Source organism: Mycteria americana, chromosome 1 (genome assembly GCF_035582795.1).
Source record: "Mycteria americana isolate JAX WOST 10 ecotype Jacksonville Zoo and Gardens chromosome 1, USCA_MyAme_1.0, whole genome shotgun sequence".
In the NCBI taxonomy this organism is placed as follows: Eukaryota; Metazoa; Chordata; class Aves; order Ciconiiformes; family Ciconiidae; genus Mycteria; species Mycteria americana.
Window position 1 is genome coordinate 159,537,556 of NC_134365.1, and position 18,146 is coordinate 159,555,701.

The window sequence follows — 18,146 nt, forward strand, 5'->3', positions numbered from 1 at the left end:
TTTTCACATCATTGAAAAATGGCTGTTTAGAAAAAAATGTTCTATTTAATTTAAAGATGCATAAACAAATAAATGCAAGCAAGCAAACAAACAAAAATTCTGATTAAGGTATTTCATCCATCTAGAACAGTAATCAAGGTGAAAAATAATATGAAAAAATCAGAAGTGCTTACTTCTTCTCAAGTAAAGTCATATGTCTAGTCAATGTACAAATTTCTGCTCTTTTTAAAACTTAGTCTCCAAATGAATGCTTTCACTACTGGATTAGTGGTTCTCTCTGGTTACCTGCTGGAGGACCTGCTAAATTACAGGATGATGTCAAGTCCTGAAATCTCAATTACAGGAGATTTCAACATCCCCAGACAGAGGACTTTAGTATAATAACCAAGTAATAATAATAAAAAGAATTATCTGGTTGTATTTAACATTGTTTTGTTTGGAAGGTTTTCTAAGTTAAAAAAAACCACTAAAAATAAAATAAAGTATTATATATCAAATTAAATTTAGTATTAGTTTAATTTTTAAAAAATTATTTGTTGTTTGTGCTGGGAGATGTGGTATGGTCAGAACTGAAAAAGATAATAATCTGCAAAGTTTTGATCTGTATTAGTTATTTGAGCCTGAATATCACCTGCGTCTATCCCTGTGTTAATAGTCCTTCCTTTGGTAATACATATTCTACTTGAATTAGGTTTTATCAGACAAAAGCATATTTTATCTGAAAAAGAGTTTATCTTTTTTTGCTCAGCTGTGATAACTGTGAGGTTTGGCTTTGGAGAAAATAAATACAGAATGTAGATCTGTGTGCAAGTTCTGTAGTTGTTATTGGCTTTAAATTGCCTCTTGTTCCATAGGGAAGTAAAAGAAGAGGAAGAAAAAAAGTAATGGAGAATGATGTACGGTGTCTAATAGCATCAGTGGCTTCCCCATTAGATATATTTTTTTTTAATTTTACTTTGGCTGCAGTCACTGGAATACATTGGCTGCAGTACTTGCAGATGGAAACTAAGTACAGATGTGCCAACATAGGCTCCGGGTTTGTAAGTATTCACTCTTTTATTGTAAATAGAGCAAATAGCTTTCCCTGGATCATCCAAGTTGAGGCTGAAAAGGTGCCATATATAAAAGATTGCTTTTTGGGAACAGTTGAAACTCTACGTACAACTGCACTTTCAATGGAAGAAGATTATTTTTTGATGCTGTTCTGGGGCACCTTTGTTTCTTTTAGTATTGTAGCCAATACCGTGGTTTTCTTCAGAACATGTGCGTTACGTAGAGTTTCCCCAGACACGGCGGCAGTAGAAAGAGTGGAAGCATATTTTTCTAACTCAAGAACAGCAGTATCCATTTGAACTCTTGCTGAGCATACCTCTGTGGCAATAGGACACCAGCTGATTTTGCACGCCTTCAAGTTTTTGGGAATACTGATCACTGATGGTTTTCCATTTTACAAGAGTTAAATCTTGAACTGATTCTATCCTTCAAATTCATGACCAAAATTAAGTGGTTTAAACAGTTTTACTTTTCTTTTTGAAAGTGTTATGGCCTGTTTCATACTTTTTTCTAGCAACAACATAATAACTGAAAGGGTGATTTGGTCTCAGACCTTCAGCCTTCTGTCTTTTTTCGGTCTTTCCAACTAATTTCTGTAAGATTACATAATAGAACAAATCCTTGAGAAACAAGCAGTTTCTAGGGAAAAATTTTACACAAAATAATTAACATCTGGTTGAATATGCAAGCAATTAAATGGCAAAATATGAGAAAAGACATGCTATTGCATATCAATGTTTTTGGTTTTCTTTTCTTGTAGTTTCATATCTTAATAGTTGAAATGTTATATGTTCCTAACTGACATTTTATGTTATCTCTTTGCCAGATTAATATTTAAAGAAGCCTAAAGAGTTCTTGCTTTTAAAATATTCATGATTGCTGCTCTTTTACGTGAAACAAATTTCAAAGGAGGAATCCTTAATTCACTTGTTAACTAATTCACATGTCTTCTCACTTGCCTAAACAATTTTTAGTGGTTTTATCCATGAATCTGAGTCAAAGTGCAAATTTGATAATTGTAGTAAATTAATCAATGTTGGGTAGATCTACATTTGAAAGTGTGGCAATCTGTTTTTTCATCTTTCCTATTGACAATGGAATTACATGACTTGGAAAAGCTCATATTTTCAGGGAAAAAATTATTGCAAAAAGTTAATCTGAAATATATATTTAAAGCTTACTTCTACCCTCCAAAAATATGCTTTAATCTCTTTCAATAACAAATATTAGAAAGCTATTCTAGAGTTTTTAGCAGTGAAGGACCCTCAAGAAATGCAGACAATTTCCCCCTTTGGATACAGATTAGATCAGGAAGGGTAAGAATTTGCAGGACAGTACAGGTAAAGCAAAGATGGGCAATGAAGGTAGAAGGAGTCAACGAAAACTGGAAATTACAAGAGCAAAGAAACAGAGAAGACACAGCTTGGTGTTTCTCTGACATCTCTAGGGAGCAGAATTGTCTCGCAGTGCTGGCTGCAAAGGTAAAAACTTTAACATGTAACCCTACTGCTCTTTCACTGGAAAGACTATCCCAAGGAATGGGTAGGTAGCAGAGTTCACATGTTCATTCAACTGTTTGACTGCAAGCTTGATGGAAAGAATACCAGTTTCTTTTGATATGAGTACAACAAGAAATTGACAGAGACTCTGAGACTACCAAATCATTTCACATGCAGAAGAGGTAACAGTGCTCATCCCCTTTGCTCACTACTGCTCTGGTCTGGATTTACCTTGGTAGCACAGGCATGACAAACTCATATCCCATTATTAACAATATTTTCAGACAGCCCTTCCCTTACTCTTGTTTTGATTTTCAGATGTAGCTTGTGAAATTTACTCTGTCTGCTTTTCAGATGAGCATCACAAGAGAATGATGCCAATCTGTAGATTTTTCTCCAGCAATTTAAATTTGAGCCCATGGCAGACCCTACAGGCAGTTTTGTTGGCAGCATCAGAGCTACTTCTGTGTTTGCCACTTAATTAACTATTGATGGACCATCTGGGCAGCTCAGTCTTTATGCATGCCATTTTCTTTGGTTCACCTTGGAGTCTATACAAGCAGGGCACTTTCATTTATCTGAAAAAATTCATTGTGGAAATATCCTTTGTGATTAATGTATAAACACTATTTTGAAGGCCATATTGTACCAAAAAACCTGTTACATTAACCAGTTTGCATACTTAAACATTAAGAAGGGAGAATGAGAGTTGTTAAAATTTATTTTACCATGTTTTTTTCCCAATGTCCTGCTCAGTACCTACACAATTGTTTATCTTATTTCTCAGGGAGAAATCTACACTACAATATTCTATTGATTTCTTTAATTTGTTATGATAGGATTTCAGAAGAAGGTGAAAGCCCAAAAGATAGTTTTAAAGAGGAAGAGAAGAAAAAGTTCAAATTAATCACTTTTTATGACATAAGCCCAGATGACTATGCAAAAACTCCTTTGTGCCACGTGTGTAAAACAAGTCATCATACAAACTTTTCTTTCATATAACAACTTTTCCAAAGTTCAAAATATACTGAAGCAGAGAGTTGTCAAAAAATGACCTCTGATTTAGGATTCCCAGTTTTGAAGGCATTAAAAATAAATGCCTGATTTCAGTGAATACCTACAGCTAAAGCAAATGAGAAATGTGGAATTCAACTCCTGTGAAAAAAAGCCCCAAACCAAACCAAACAAAACCCCCAAAACCTGATGGATGAAATGATGATGCTACTGTGTTAACAGGAATTTTACCAGTGGAACTGAGGTTTCACACCATCAGTGTAAAGTCAGGTAGTTATTGAGGGACGAGTTCAAAATACATATGAGCTACTGTAGTTACTGCCAAGAAGCCCAACTCTGAATGAATTGCAGTTCAGATTAGTTCTAGCATTTGTCCATTGCAAGACAGAATTAGCTGTTAAATACATGTTGAGTACTACCATGATTTAAAATTATGAGACCTCATGAAGTCAGGTTTAAAAGATTACTTCTTTTATAAAAATAAGAAATCTGTCTTAGATGGTGAAAGATTTGCCACTCCTAACTTAGAGACTTGGGATATAAAGGGCTTTTTTCTTTTTAAGTATAAGATCCTTGCTAGAGTGGATTTTCTTTGTATTGAAGATCTAAACCATCTAGGTGGTCCAAAGTACTTTAAAATACTGTTTAGAACACATACATAATTCATTCTTTAACAAAAAAGTATTTAACCTGTGGACTCACTGTAGAAAGGGACTGGAGCACTTCATGTATGAGGAAAGTCTGAGAGACCTGGGACTGTTCAGCCTGGAGAGAGAAGGCTCAGAGGGGATATTACTAATGTATATAAGTACCTGAAGGGAGGGTGCAAAGAGGATGGAGCCAGGCTCTTTTCAGTGGTGCCCAGTGACAGGACCAGAGGCAATGGGCACAAAATGAAACACAGGAGGTTCCCTCTGAACATCAGGAAACACTTTTTCACTGTGAGGGTGACTGAACACTGGAACAAGTTGCCCAGGGAGGTTGTGGAATCTCCCTCCTTAAAGATATTAAAATCCGTCTAGACATGGCCCTAGGCAACTGGCTCTAGGTGACCTTTCTTGAACAGGAGGTTTGGACAAGATGACCTCCAGAGGTCCTGTCCAGCCTCAACTATTCTGTGATTCTGTGAAATATTGGAAAAGTCAAGGCTTTTGTTTTATGTACATCTACAATCATTTTCTTTCCCCACAGAGCTGGAGTCAGCTGTAGCATTGTGTGCCCTTGGTACTGCATGTTTCTTCAAAAAAGTATATAGGCCGATAGCGTTGCATGTCTACATTCGTCTATGTCTTTTTCTACTGGATAAACTTATTTTCATAAACCTTGTTTTTTTACTATTGTTGGTTTTATTTGTTTGGTTGTTTGTCTCATTGTTTGGGTTTTTTTGCCAACTATGAAGCAGAGATTATTCAAATGTCTGGCCAGTGTTCCTTCACACCTGCAAGCAGGTGTTTGGCAGTATCGGCACTCATTTCGAATCACTTGTTAGACATATTGACATCTGAATGCCACATTTCTCTTAGCACATCCAAGAATGTTTTAAAAATCATTTCCATTGTAGTAAGAACACACTTCATGGTTTCAGCACTGCAGCATCTGCAGATAGTGGATAGTTTGCACACTCATTTCTGCAACAAGGTAAGTTACAGTTAATATGAAAATTAATCTTTTTATTGTTAAATGCTGAGAAGCAATGATTATCTGATAATTAAAGTAGGCAAGAAGGAAGGTAGGATGTATATATTTCAAAATACGTGGTTCAAGAGCCACAAAGAAGAGTTTAGCTTAGGAACAGAAGCTTAGAAGCAAGTTTCATGCATATGACTCCTCCTATGCTATGTAACTTCTGAACAGAAAATTTGTTAATTCTTTTGCATTGACAATTTTTCTCTCTTTTTCTGAAGAGGGCTTATTAAAAATAGGAAAACAGATATAAGTATATGGACTAGAACCAAAAGAGGCCTAAAGAATCTAAATCAGAATTTTGGACAAAATTCTTAGTACTAGAAACTATGCTTAAATTTTTAATTTTTCCCTAAAATTACTCAAATTCTTCTGGATTCTTCAGCTGAAGACATATAAGTGTTTTTAAGTGTCTATACAAAAATTCTTAAGTCCATAACAAAAACAATCAAGGAAACAGTGCAGAACATAAACATTAAGTAAAACCATCATTTTGCAGATCTTTGCCTTGCAAAGACGAGATTGCAGAATCAGTAGAGTTCATTAGAAATATTCTAATGTTCGAATGTGTTTGTGACATTTGTAAGATGTTTTTACATTGTTGGAAATGGGTGTTACTTTTTGACAACTTTCCTCTTTCTCCATTGACCTCTTTGAACATAATTTGAACTACTTTTAGTATTTGCAGGTTTCAGTGAAGTCAGTGAAACTTGCTATGCCTACCACATTTGCTTAACCAGCTCTAAATCAGAAGGAAGAAAACTTTAGGTTTGCTTCAGAGATAATCTCACAAGATGTCTACAGCTTGCTCTAGTACTGTGTCTCAGAATCAACTGGAAGATGAGTCCCCTCCTCTGACATATAGAGTTGCTATTTGAATTAACAGTGATCATAATTTAGTTTGGAATCAATAAAGGACATTTAATTTCATTTTATTAAACTCATGCTAGTTGTGGCATTATTCTGCATTGCAATTGCACTGCATTAATAAACAAGTCTTCGAACACAGTCTTTTTCTTTGTTGTACTTTGTTGTTATCCCTAACCCATTTCAAGTGATGCCATTTGTCCTGGTTTTGGCTCTGGCACTGCCAAAAAGCCATCAAGCTAGACAGAGGCAGAACCCATCTGTATTTCTGGAGTGACAGGGGGATCCCAACGGCTAACTGTATTGGAGGCTGAAGTGAGCCTAACTGGGAATGAGTGGCAAAAGCACCTCATTGGGACTGGCCCAGAGGCTCCGTGCATCCTTGGCATAGACTACCTCAGGAGAGGGTATTTCAAGGACCCAAAAGGGCTTTTGGCATAGCTGCCTTGGAGACAAAGGGAATTAAAACACCTGTCCAACTTGCCCGGTCTTTCAGAGGACCCTTCTGTTGTGGGGTTGCTGAGGGTTGAAGAACAACAGGTGCCGATTGCTACCACAGCAGTGCACCGGAGGCAATATTGAACCAACCGAGACTCCCTGATTCCCATCCATAAGCTGATTCATCAACTGGAGACCCAAGGAGTGATCAGCAAGACTCGCTCACCCTTTAACAGTCCCATATTGCCAGTGCAAAAGTCTAATGGAGAGTGGAGACTTACACTAGACTATCATGGCCTGAATGAAGTCACGCCACCGCTGAGTGCTGCTGTGCTGGACTTGCTAGAACTTCAATAGGAACTGGAGTCAAAGGCAGCCAAGTAGTATGCCACAACAGATATCGCTAATGCATTCTTCTCAATCCCTTTGGCAGCAGAGTGCAGGCCCCAGTTTGCTTTCACTTGGAGTCGATTCAGTACACTTGGAATCGACTGCCCCAGGGATGGAAACACCCTGGAAACACACCTACCATTTGCCATGGACTGATCCAGACTGCACTGGAACAGGGTGAGGCTCCGGAACACCTGCAATGCATTGATGACATCATCATGTGGGGCAATACAGCAGAAGAGGTTTTTGAGAAAGGGAAGAAAATAGTCCAAATCCTTCTGAAGGCTGGTTTTGCCATAAAATAAAGTAAGGTCAAGGGACCTGCACAGGAGATGCAGTTTTTAGGAATAAAATGGCAAGATGGATGTTGTCAGATCCCAATGGATGTGATCAACAAAATAACAGCTAAGTCTCTATCAACTAGCAAAAAGGAAACACAAGCTTTCTTAGGTGCTGTGGGTTTTTGGAGAATGCATATTCCAAATTACAGTCTGAATGTAAGCCCTCTCTATCAAGTGACTCAGAAGAAGAATGATTTCAAATGGGCCCCTGAGCAATGACAAGCCTTTGAAAAAATTAAACAGGAGACAGTTCATGCAGTAGCCCTTGGGCCAGTCTGGGCAGGACAAGATGTAAAAAACATGATGTTTTTTAAAAACATGATTTTTTACAAGATGTAAAAAACTCTACACCACAGCCAGGGAGAATGGCCCTACCTGGAGCCTCTGGCAGAAAGGATCAGGTGAGACTTGAGGTCAGCTCCTGGGGTTTTGGAGTCGGGGATACAGAGGATCTGAGGTCCACTATCTCCAAAAGAGATATTGGCAGCATATGAAGGGGTTTGAGCTGCTTTCGAAGTGGTTGGTACTGAAGCACAGCTCCTCCTGGCACCCTGACTGCCAGTGCTGGGCTGGATGTTCAAAGGGAAGGTCCCCTCTACACATCATGCAACTGATGCTACGTGGAGTAAGTGGGTTGCACTGATCACACAACAGGCTTGAATAGGAAACCGCAGTTGCCCAGGACTCTTGGACGTGACCATGGACTGGCCAGAAGGCAAAGATTTCAGAATATCATCATCAGAGGAGGTGACGCATGCTGAAGAGGTCCCACTGTATAATAAACTACCAGAAAATGAGAAGCAATACACCCTGTTCACTGATGGGTCCTGTCATATTGTGGGAAAGCACTGGCGGTGGAAGGGTGCTGTATGGAGTCCTATACAAGAAGTCACAGAAACTGCTGAAGGAGAACGTGAATCGAGTCAGTTTGCAGAGGTGAAAGCCATTGAGATGGCTTTAGACATTTTTGCCCGAGAAAAGTGTCCAGTGCTACTGACTCATGGATGGTGGCAAATGTCTTGTGGGGGTGGTTACAGCAATGGAAGCACCAATGTCTTGTGTGCCTGGCAGAAGACGGGAAGCTGAAAAGTCCTTGACTAGTGTAAGCACTACTTAGCAACAACTAAAACATCAGTGTGTTATCAACATTATTCTCATCCTAAATCCAAAACACAGCACTATACCAGCTACTAGGAAGAAAATTAACTCTATTCCAGCTAAAACCAGGACACAATTGTATTTCATACTTCTATTTTTGCCTTAAGAGACCCTAGAGCAGTTCTGAGCTGTTTTCCAGTGATCACCAATATACACCTTTTTATCTTCACAATATTACAAAGCCAGACAGATTAATTTTAAAGGTCTTCAGCCTAACTCAGGTTTGCCACTTGTCCTTATTATTATTTATTAGTAGTATTAATATAGTACCTGGAAATAGGTTAAGACACGTAGAAGATTTTATAGCTCAAGCCTTAACTAATCCTACAGGCTGCAACCAAGCTATGAGGAGGAAAAGAGCATTTAGTATTTTGAAAACAGAAGTGGTGGATGAGCCATCTGATCTTTTGGAACCTTTTAGACGGTGCAAATTTAATCCTGGATTATGAAATTGGATCCTCACAAGCAAACTCCATGTACAGACCTTTTTGGAGTTTCCATCAACAAAGTGCCACTCTGTTGAACAGTAGGCCTTGCCTTTGCAAAGGTCAGATTGCAGAACCAGGGCAGTTCATTAGGAGCTTTCAGAGGCATGTATAAATCATTTCAGGTCCTGCTAGAACAAGAAATACACACATACACCCCGCCGCCCCCCCCCCCCCGCCCCCAGCCCCAGCCCCCCTTCCCCCAACCAAAAAGAAACCCCACCACTAACAAAAAACTCTACCAGTGTTTCTTTTAGTTATTTGAGGTTTGGGGGGCATTGGAATGCAAGAAATACTAGATATGAAGCCACAGTACTTAGATCCAAAAAAGGTGTACAAGTATCTGAAATGTAATTTCTTATAGAATCAAGGTCCTTGGTTCCCATATGCAGTTCTGAAATGCCTTCCAGCCCCTGTAAAGCTGAGGGAGAAACCTGTTCCCTCTTCCTTATCCGTAGTCATTGAAGAGTCCAGTAAGAGTTCAGCAGAGTTCTGAAAACTTATTTGTTGGCCTAGGTAATTGTTGCTGTGACAAGAATTTTTTTTCGTCACTATCCAGGAGGAGGAGAAAAAGGAGAAAACAATATCCTGAAAAGCTATTTCATTAGATACTGCTTTCTCTTTACAGTTCTTATAAGGTTACAAATGTTCTGAGCAATAAACTGGGATTGGCAAGTAATTACTCCTTCATTACTCCTTTTGCATTTAATGCATGTTGGGGTAATGATTACCCGGAAACTTTACTAAAGATACATTTATTTGCCTAATCTTAGGCAGTTATATGGTATGCCTAAAGATTTTATTCTCTTTTAATTAAAAAAATGAATATAGGGAGGTATGTACTTCCAGAGGATGATCTATATCTCTGCTTATTGAAGACACCTGTTTCTCCCCATGGACAACACTAATTCCTAGGGTGACTAGGCTCAGAACTAAAAGGGTAAGGTTATGTATCTAGATTAGGTAAGAGGAATCCGGACCTCTGGAAGCAATCTGTTTTTTAAAAAAAGCAAAATATAAAATCTGGCTTTTCTACTGTTGGGTTACTAATTTGTAAATTACTCTTTTTGTCTTTTTTTTTTTTTTTAATAAAAATGCAAACACAGCTATATACTTTAGAAAACAAAGTTTTAACTGTATCTCTATTGTGCATGTTCCTTTCATGTAGCACTTGCTATTGTGTATCAGCCATCTTTAACTACGTGATAAAATGTTCAGACTTGTCTTAAAGTAGATTCAATATCAGATACACTGCTTAAGAATTAGACATGTAACAAGAAATAATACAGAACTGTAGCTTTTTGTTTTGTTTTGATTGGGGTTTTCTGGCATTGATCTCTCTAAATATATTTGATGTTGGCCTTACAGAATTGCTGGCTGGTTTTCACATGTTTTATTTTAATGGAAGGTTAACTCAGTGAAAAATAAAGGGCTCAACTCAGCAGAAAATTCTACTTGAATGAACAAATTCATTTTCCATGCATATCATATTAGCTTACTATAGACTTTATAAACTAAATTCTTTCAAAAATATAAATGAACTAGAGGCTATGCAATTCAAATTGAGGCAAGGATTTGAACCTTTGTAACAACCATAGATTTAAAACATGCATCTAAATAAGAGCATAATTATATTCTGATGCACAAAAATTATCACAATAATAATAGAAGTATAAAAATAGGAGTGTAATAAGCATTTGTATGATATATTTGCACAGTAAATGAGATTAATTTCAGAGTGATGTTGCTAAGAAAGAGTTATGAGAATCTTTTTATATAACTCATCAATGTGCAATATGTTTTTTTTTTTAAACAGGGAGACAAGCATAAAACTAAAGTGTGAGGATTTAAATGGAAGTCAAAGACTCATAGCATAATAATTTTATTTATTAGTAGTCTGGTTTAGTTCTATTGCATTATTATGACAGTTACTCATCAAGCAAAGAAATATATTTTCCTAGTAAGTTGAATTTCATTTGCTCTTTTTTTTTATTTAAAACATAATTTGATATTATAAGGCTGTGTTAAACTGTATATATTGCCTTCTTCACTTGGAGTGAAATCCCACTGTATCTGTACAGAACCAAATATGTTCTTAAAAAGGAAAGATCTCCAGATTGGAACTTTCTGCATAAGTGTCCTCAGGTCAGGAGCCAGCCACATGGGCTGCTAGCAGTCATGGGAACTAGATGTTTATCTAGTAATTTTTCTCAGTTGTAAGAGGTGTTTTGTTTTTGCTTTGCTCTTTGATGTATTAAAGAGGGACATAAACATAATAATTTCAGTGCAATATCTCTAATTGTCTCTTTTTCACACTCAGACTTAACTCCATGTTTGCTCACAAAAAACTTTGCTTTCCTTATTTCCAGAAAGCAATATACCTGCATGCATAAGAGGACACTCACACCTCTGGAAAACACATCTGTTACTGATTTCCCTAGAGAGAAGTGAAATTGCTTTTTCTTCAGAACCTGGTAGCCCAACAACCCATGCACTCTTATTTTCCCCAACCTTCATGATAAATAGTTGAATATAGTACTTTTAGGCTTGAGAAAAAGAGAAGCTTTAAGATGCACAATACTAGATTTCACAGATCCATTAAGAGATACCTTTTTTTTTAAGAGAATGCATCATATAATAAACGTGCTTGAATTTTGTTCAAATGGATTGAACTAATGATTTTGAGGATCTGTCTACAGAACTATATTACTGTGTAGGGAAAAGGTACAATTGCAAGAATAATAAACAATGACAAGAGTAAAAGTCCTTTTGCACTATGTATGAATTTATTTGCATACCTTCATTGGGCATTATTTTTCAACGAATAAGATTTAACTTAAACAAAGCCCAGAAGGTTCATTTTGTAAAGAAAATTTATACATTAGCTCTGCTTATGCATAACATTAAAAAAAAAAAAAAAAGAATAAACCTATCCTGAATCCTAGGGTAGAACTCTCTGCCCACCATTTTTTGCAGACGTTCCCTCCCTCCATAGAGTTTCTTCTGAGTCTCCTGTGCTTGTATTTGTACATGCACATTGTATTTGGACATAGTGCTTGGATTGTAGTGTTTGGCTGTGGTGTGACAAAATACTGGCTATAATGTTTTCCTTTTGTCTTGCTGTTGCAGTGATTTTAGTTTAGATTTACAACAATGGAAGTGGAATTGAGAAACACATAAAGTCAATCTGACTTTAAATCCTGAAATACTACATTTATTCTGGTAATCCTTAGACAGCAGGTAGTTGCCAACCTACCCACTGTATCATAAATAAACTCATTGAAATAAATTTCTCTCAGTAGTATTTCAAATGTCTTTCCTGTGCTCATACGATAACTCAGTTGTTTGTTTTACTGTTAGTTCCCTCTAGACTTACTTGGTTTAGTTTAATAGTAGCTAGAATTCTCTCATTTGGCTTTTGTGTTTGAAGAAAACATGTCTCAGAAATGTTAGCACATAAAATTTACCATAAAGGTGTATTATCCAGACCAGAACTAACTTTTTACTCTGGCTTTTCCATGTCTTCTCCCTTCCTTCCCCTTCTAATCCTTCCTTCCACCAGCAAACTCCCCAGACACAAGGTATCAGATTATTTTGCAGACAATGAGGACACATATTTAATAATTTTTCTAAAACAAATGGGCAGAAAGTTAAAGAAATGCTAGTGATAGTCAAAGATTTTGGTACTATTTATTAGGGAATATTCAAGTTCACAGACCATTGTCAGAGTTACAGACAATACTTTCAGACTGACAGCTTAAAAGTAGAAGAAATCCCCACTATTTCAACAGCTTTCATTTGAAATATTATTCAGTTGCTCACATACACAGCAGGAAATAAAGAAGGGAAAACAGGCTTTCAAAAACAAACATTAAGACTAAATGTCTGTAGACTTACAGCAGATAAAAAAACAAACAAAAAAATATTAATGACCTTTGGTATAATTTACTAAACTATGACACAGCTGGAAACACTGAACGAAAAACCCATAAGCAAACCTTTCAGTAAATACAAATTCTGCTTAGCAGGGAAAGAAAAAGGAATGCTCTGAAAACCCATTAAAATGCACAGTATGAAACAGAACAAAAAATTAAAAGACACAACGTAATACAGTAGTCTAAAATCAGCATGTTATATTGGAAATTAATGGAGACAACATCAGCTGAATTTCTTTTCTAATGGGAAATTACATTCTATAAATACTATCTGAAATACTTAGTGTACATAAATATTTTGATCTTAAGGTAGAAATCTTACAAAATTTTTGTCTAAGGACATCAGGTTTGACTTTTTTTTTCTGAAACTGCAGGTTTGGTTGGGGGATTTTTTTGAGCTCCCATATCATTCTCACTGATTTTCATCAGATATTTGACATAATTGGACAAGTTATTGGACAGTATGTTCAAATCATGAAAATTCCTTAATAAAATTATAGTTTACTCTAGAAAATATTTTCAGGAAGGGACAAGAAAGTAGGGAATTGAATCCAAAGTTGGTTTTGAAATAAGGAAGTTTGTGACACCTACTTTTATTTCTAATAATTCTAACCTTAATTTTGGATTTATGTTCTTAAATACTTTCCTATGTAATTTTAAATCTTGCAATGTGTGTACTCGTATATGTCTAGACAGAACTTCAGGGGAAAAGAATACAAGTACAACAGTAATCTCATTCTGCATTTTCTGTCTCTCAGTGGATTCATAATGTAACAGAAGTCTTTAAACTTAAATTGTGTTTCTGCAGCTCACCATATGCAGGATACATGTGTGACACCACAGAGACTAGCACAGAGCCAGTCAAGTTAGCTGAGCTATCAGAAGCAATGCAGCCATATTTATTCTGGGATTAATGTGCTCACTTAATTGTGAAGCAGGGTATCTGCAATGCTATCCATTGTGTCCTATAGCCTTCAGTTATTGCTTTTATGACCCAGTACTTAGGCCAGACCTGGGGTTCTGTCTAGAGAAGGAAAAAAACGCAGCTTGAGAAATACTTTCCAACATTTGAAATTAAACTGGTTGTTCCAGACTTATTCCCAAGATTTCCTGAGCAGAGCTGTATTTCCATGCAATGTGAACACAGTAAATTCAGTGCCAGAATACAGCAGACTAGCTGCTCAGCGTACGTTGTAGTCAGTATGTGCATTCACAGTAGCTGTTGGTCCAGGACACTTGGGTATTCAGCAACTTGCTGCTACTAACCTGAAAACACATCCGGAAATCCTGCAGAAATGCCTGAAAGCATTGGTTCTCTATTGGGTTTTAGACAGCACATACACTAGTCAGTTGAGCTGGTGATAAGTAATACCTTATACACAAAAATACTGAAATGACAAGGTTAAAATAATGAAAGCTACAAAAGAATTTATATAAAGTAAGCAGAGATTTTTCTTTTTTTTTCCCCCTTGATTTTTATGCTGAGCAGAGAGAGAAAGAAGAGCTTTCTTAAAATACTTTCTAAAGCAAGTAAGGGTAAACAGAAGGATAAATGAAATGAAATTTCCCCTTATGTACCCAGTAACCCTGAAAGAGCTATGGTGCTAAAAAAATGATTCCTTGCAAAAAAAGCCCCCTCACAAACCAGAGTCTTTTCTTGGCAAGTGGGAGGCTAATTCAAAGGCACAACTGGGAGAGGCAGAAAAGGACTGTAAATGCTAGATTAAACAAAGGGTTTAGACACCAAAAGATTACACAGTGCAGTGTCTAACTTTTAGGCAATCTCATAGGAGTACAAAAGCATGAGTTATAAACTTCCTACTCAGGACGTAGGAAAAATCAGAATGCCAGACCTTCAAAAACAAGCCCAAATACACCAGTCCCAGTTGGTCATAGGTTTCTGTCAGGACATAAATCCCAAGCCACTGCTATTTACTCCAAACTGGTGACTACTTGTGAGTAACATTCTTCCACATAGTAGCTATGCTTTTTATATAAAGATTGGGACTAGAGTTCATTCTTCAAAAACATCATTGCAGGCAAATGAATGTTTAAAATTAGAAATAAAAGCAGTCTTGGACATAGGTTGAAAACCATGGCAGAGACTTATGTATGCAGACAAAATGCATTCTGAAGCAGAAAAATAAAATGTATTTAGGGAAAAATGATGTTTCATGGATAATTTCATATGTAACTTCAAATAAATCTTCAGAATAAAAACAACTCTAAAATTAGACACAGCAGAGGAACAGAAAACTTCATCGTATCCACGTGGACATTTGAGAGAGAGATTATAAAGAATTTAACACTTTCACTCCAGGGAAACACTGAAAGCAGAAATCTCTGCTTTCTGGATGATAAGGAAGTTGTGCAATGGTCTTAGGACCTCTCCGGCTTCAGCAACACAATAATATCAAAGCAAACAGCAAGCTCTCTTCAGTTCTTCCTGAAACAGTTGAAGTCACCAACACTCCACAGAAAATTCCAGGTACCAGATCATGGCCAGAGGTACTTCCCTACAAGCCTGGACTCTGGATGCATTTTTTGCCAACAGCAGAGTTATACAAACTGCAGGCTACTTCTAAAATGCTGAAGCCCACCTTTAGCATGGACCCTACATTTAACCGGACCCTACATTTAGCCATTTGGTCCCTTTCGCTAGCAGAGGCATGGCTCAGCTCTGGCTGTTTAATTAATTTAGCTCTCACATAAAACCTTACCATCAGGGTAGGGTTTTAGCACACCACTGTACTTTACATTTCCGATCAGATAGGCCATGGTACATTCAGTTTATACATTCTTCACATTACCCCTCCAAGCCATCTGCTAATCAGAGTTTTATGACACCTCACTCTGAAGTCACAGCGTTACAGCTGATCAATCTGCTGTATCTACCATGCAGAGGGTTCCACAGCATTATGTGCACCAGGGTTTAAGCATAATCTATAATGCAAAAAAAGTAAAGCATTTTGGATCTCGTTTTCTTTTCTAGTATTCATTAGGATTATCAAATAAATCTTTAAATGTTCCACTTGTTTTGGGTAATGCTTCCAGCTGCATGTAAATGCATATATATTTGTTGATTCACGTATATTTGTATCTCTAAGTGTATATAAACATATATATGTGAATGTTTGTGTGTACATGTATACACTCATACATTCTTATTAATAAGGTGGATTTTTCCTTTCAGTTTTGCCTCTGATAGGGACAGACCATTAGTATAAAATGGCATACTGAAACAAAATCAAAAGGAATAATGGGCTTATGACAGCTGGCGTTATATTCACATTTTGAAGAAGTCATATTATTCCTTTCAGTAAAAGGCAGAATTGACCACTGAAGAAATTTTTGTGTTCACTTGGTATGATTAAAAGCCATGAGAGTAGGTACATTTGCTCACCACACTACCTATGTCGCTGCCATGGTGGTTAAGGGATATTAAGACCCCAGCTGAGCCTTGATCTCCCCCATTCGGAGGGTCTTGGTGGAAACAGCCGGTCACTCACTGGAACTGTATTGGAATCAGACAGCACAAATCTTAGCAATACATTTCTGAAGGCATTCTCTCAAACTTGTGCTTTGCAGTACGTTCTGCTCCTGTTTACAATCTTTCAATCAATTTCTGTTCCAAGCAAATTTGAATTACTACTGGCTGAATTATAAAAGATAAACTAAGAATACTTGATTCAAATCAGTGAATCATTCTACATGGACAACTTGTTTCCATATTCTGTGAACAGTGTGGATAGAAAAAAATTAATTTAATTCCTTTGAAAGACATCAGGATTGAGAAACAGTTTAGTGAATATTTGACCAAAATACCTTTTGTAAATATGTTATTATAAAATGTGTCTAATTCTGTAATAGAATCCAAATACATTTCATTCTGCGAGGCTCATCTGCTTCTCCTATCAATATGTCAGTTTCCATTAGTTCTGCAAAAGACTTCATTGCTTATTTCACATCAATTTATTATTTTTCCATCATAATTGATTTTTCCTATTAATATGAGTTCCATTATTTTATTATAATAAATACCTTCTTCCTTCCTTTCCTCTGATCTTTAAAAAAATTAAAGGAAAAGCTTGCTCTTTAGAAGAGCTCTCAACTTTTTGATGGCTATCTAAACAGATTATTAGTAAAGATTTTTTTTTTACCTTTAATAATCAATAGCATACTGTTTTGATTTTACTGACAAGTATGTTTTGCAGTGCCTTGTCTTGTTTTTTGTTATCAAAAGTTATAGCTATATGTTCTCAATAAGAAACAAAATGTGTTAATCTATAGGAGTGCTAAAGGAGGAAGAGGAATAAATGCTAAAAAATATAGCAATGAAATATGGAGATACAGGTGAATTCTGAATTTTTCTTAATTTCATTTAGATATAACAGCAAACTGCTATTTAGATAGCTTATAGTCTCTATTGCATTTTCTGTACCCTTACGGGTTTATTATCTGGGGGTCTGGTGAGAGGAAGGCAGGGACTGTGACTGTTCTAATTTCTCTCATCTTGTAGTTTTTCCTTGTGTACATTCCTAGCATTTATTTCACTCTTTTTTTTTCCCCACAGGAGAAATTGTATCCTGAAAAGTTATCCCACTGTTAAGGTGAAAAGAAATAAGTGAAAAATCCTGTACTCAATTTTTTTTCCTGTTTCACTTCAACTCATTACAGGTTTTAATTCCATTGAAATTGCTGTCCTGAAATATAGTCCTTCTACAGGAGTTGTTGAAGCCATTTCCCCCTATACCATCTTGCAATAGCTGAAGATCACTTACCTACTATTTTTTATGATCACACAGTTCTGTACATACTTAGATAAGTGAAAATGTGTAGAAATATGCTTGTGTCTGAATTTTTTTTTAGTGGGAAAAGATAGTTTTCTTTATATCTAATTTTAAAAACTTTTTTATGCAGTAAAGCAAATATTTATGCTAACTAAGGCCTCTACATGTATCTAATGTATCTAATCATTAAAGCCCAATCCATAGAATTTCCACTATCATACATATAATTTTTATTATAATTGGCTACTGTTATAAATATTTGTGATAGCTTTTCCTCTTTTCTGTCCTTCTCCATAGACTTTTAAAATTTATATCAACTATTCAGCTTAGTTTGTCATATTATCAGAGTCGTCCTAAATTTCCTATTGCATAATCACTTCTCCCTGCAGTCTTAAAGGCAATCAGAATTTAAAAGAAATATTTTTTGTCTTGAAAATCAGATAAGATATTACACGGAGTTCTTGCTATTTGTTTAGTTTTACAGTTAAGAAAG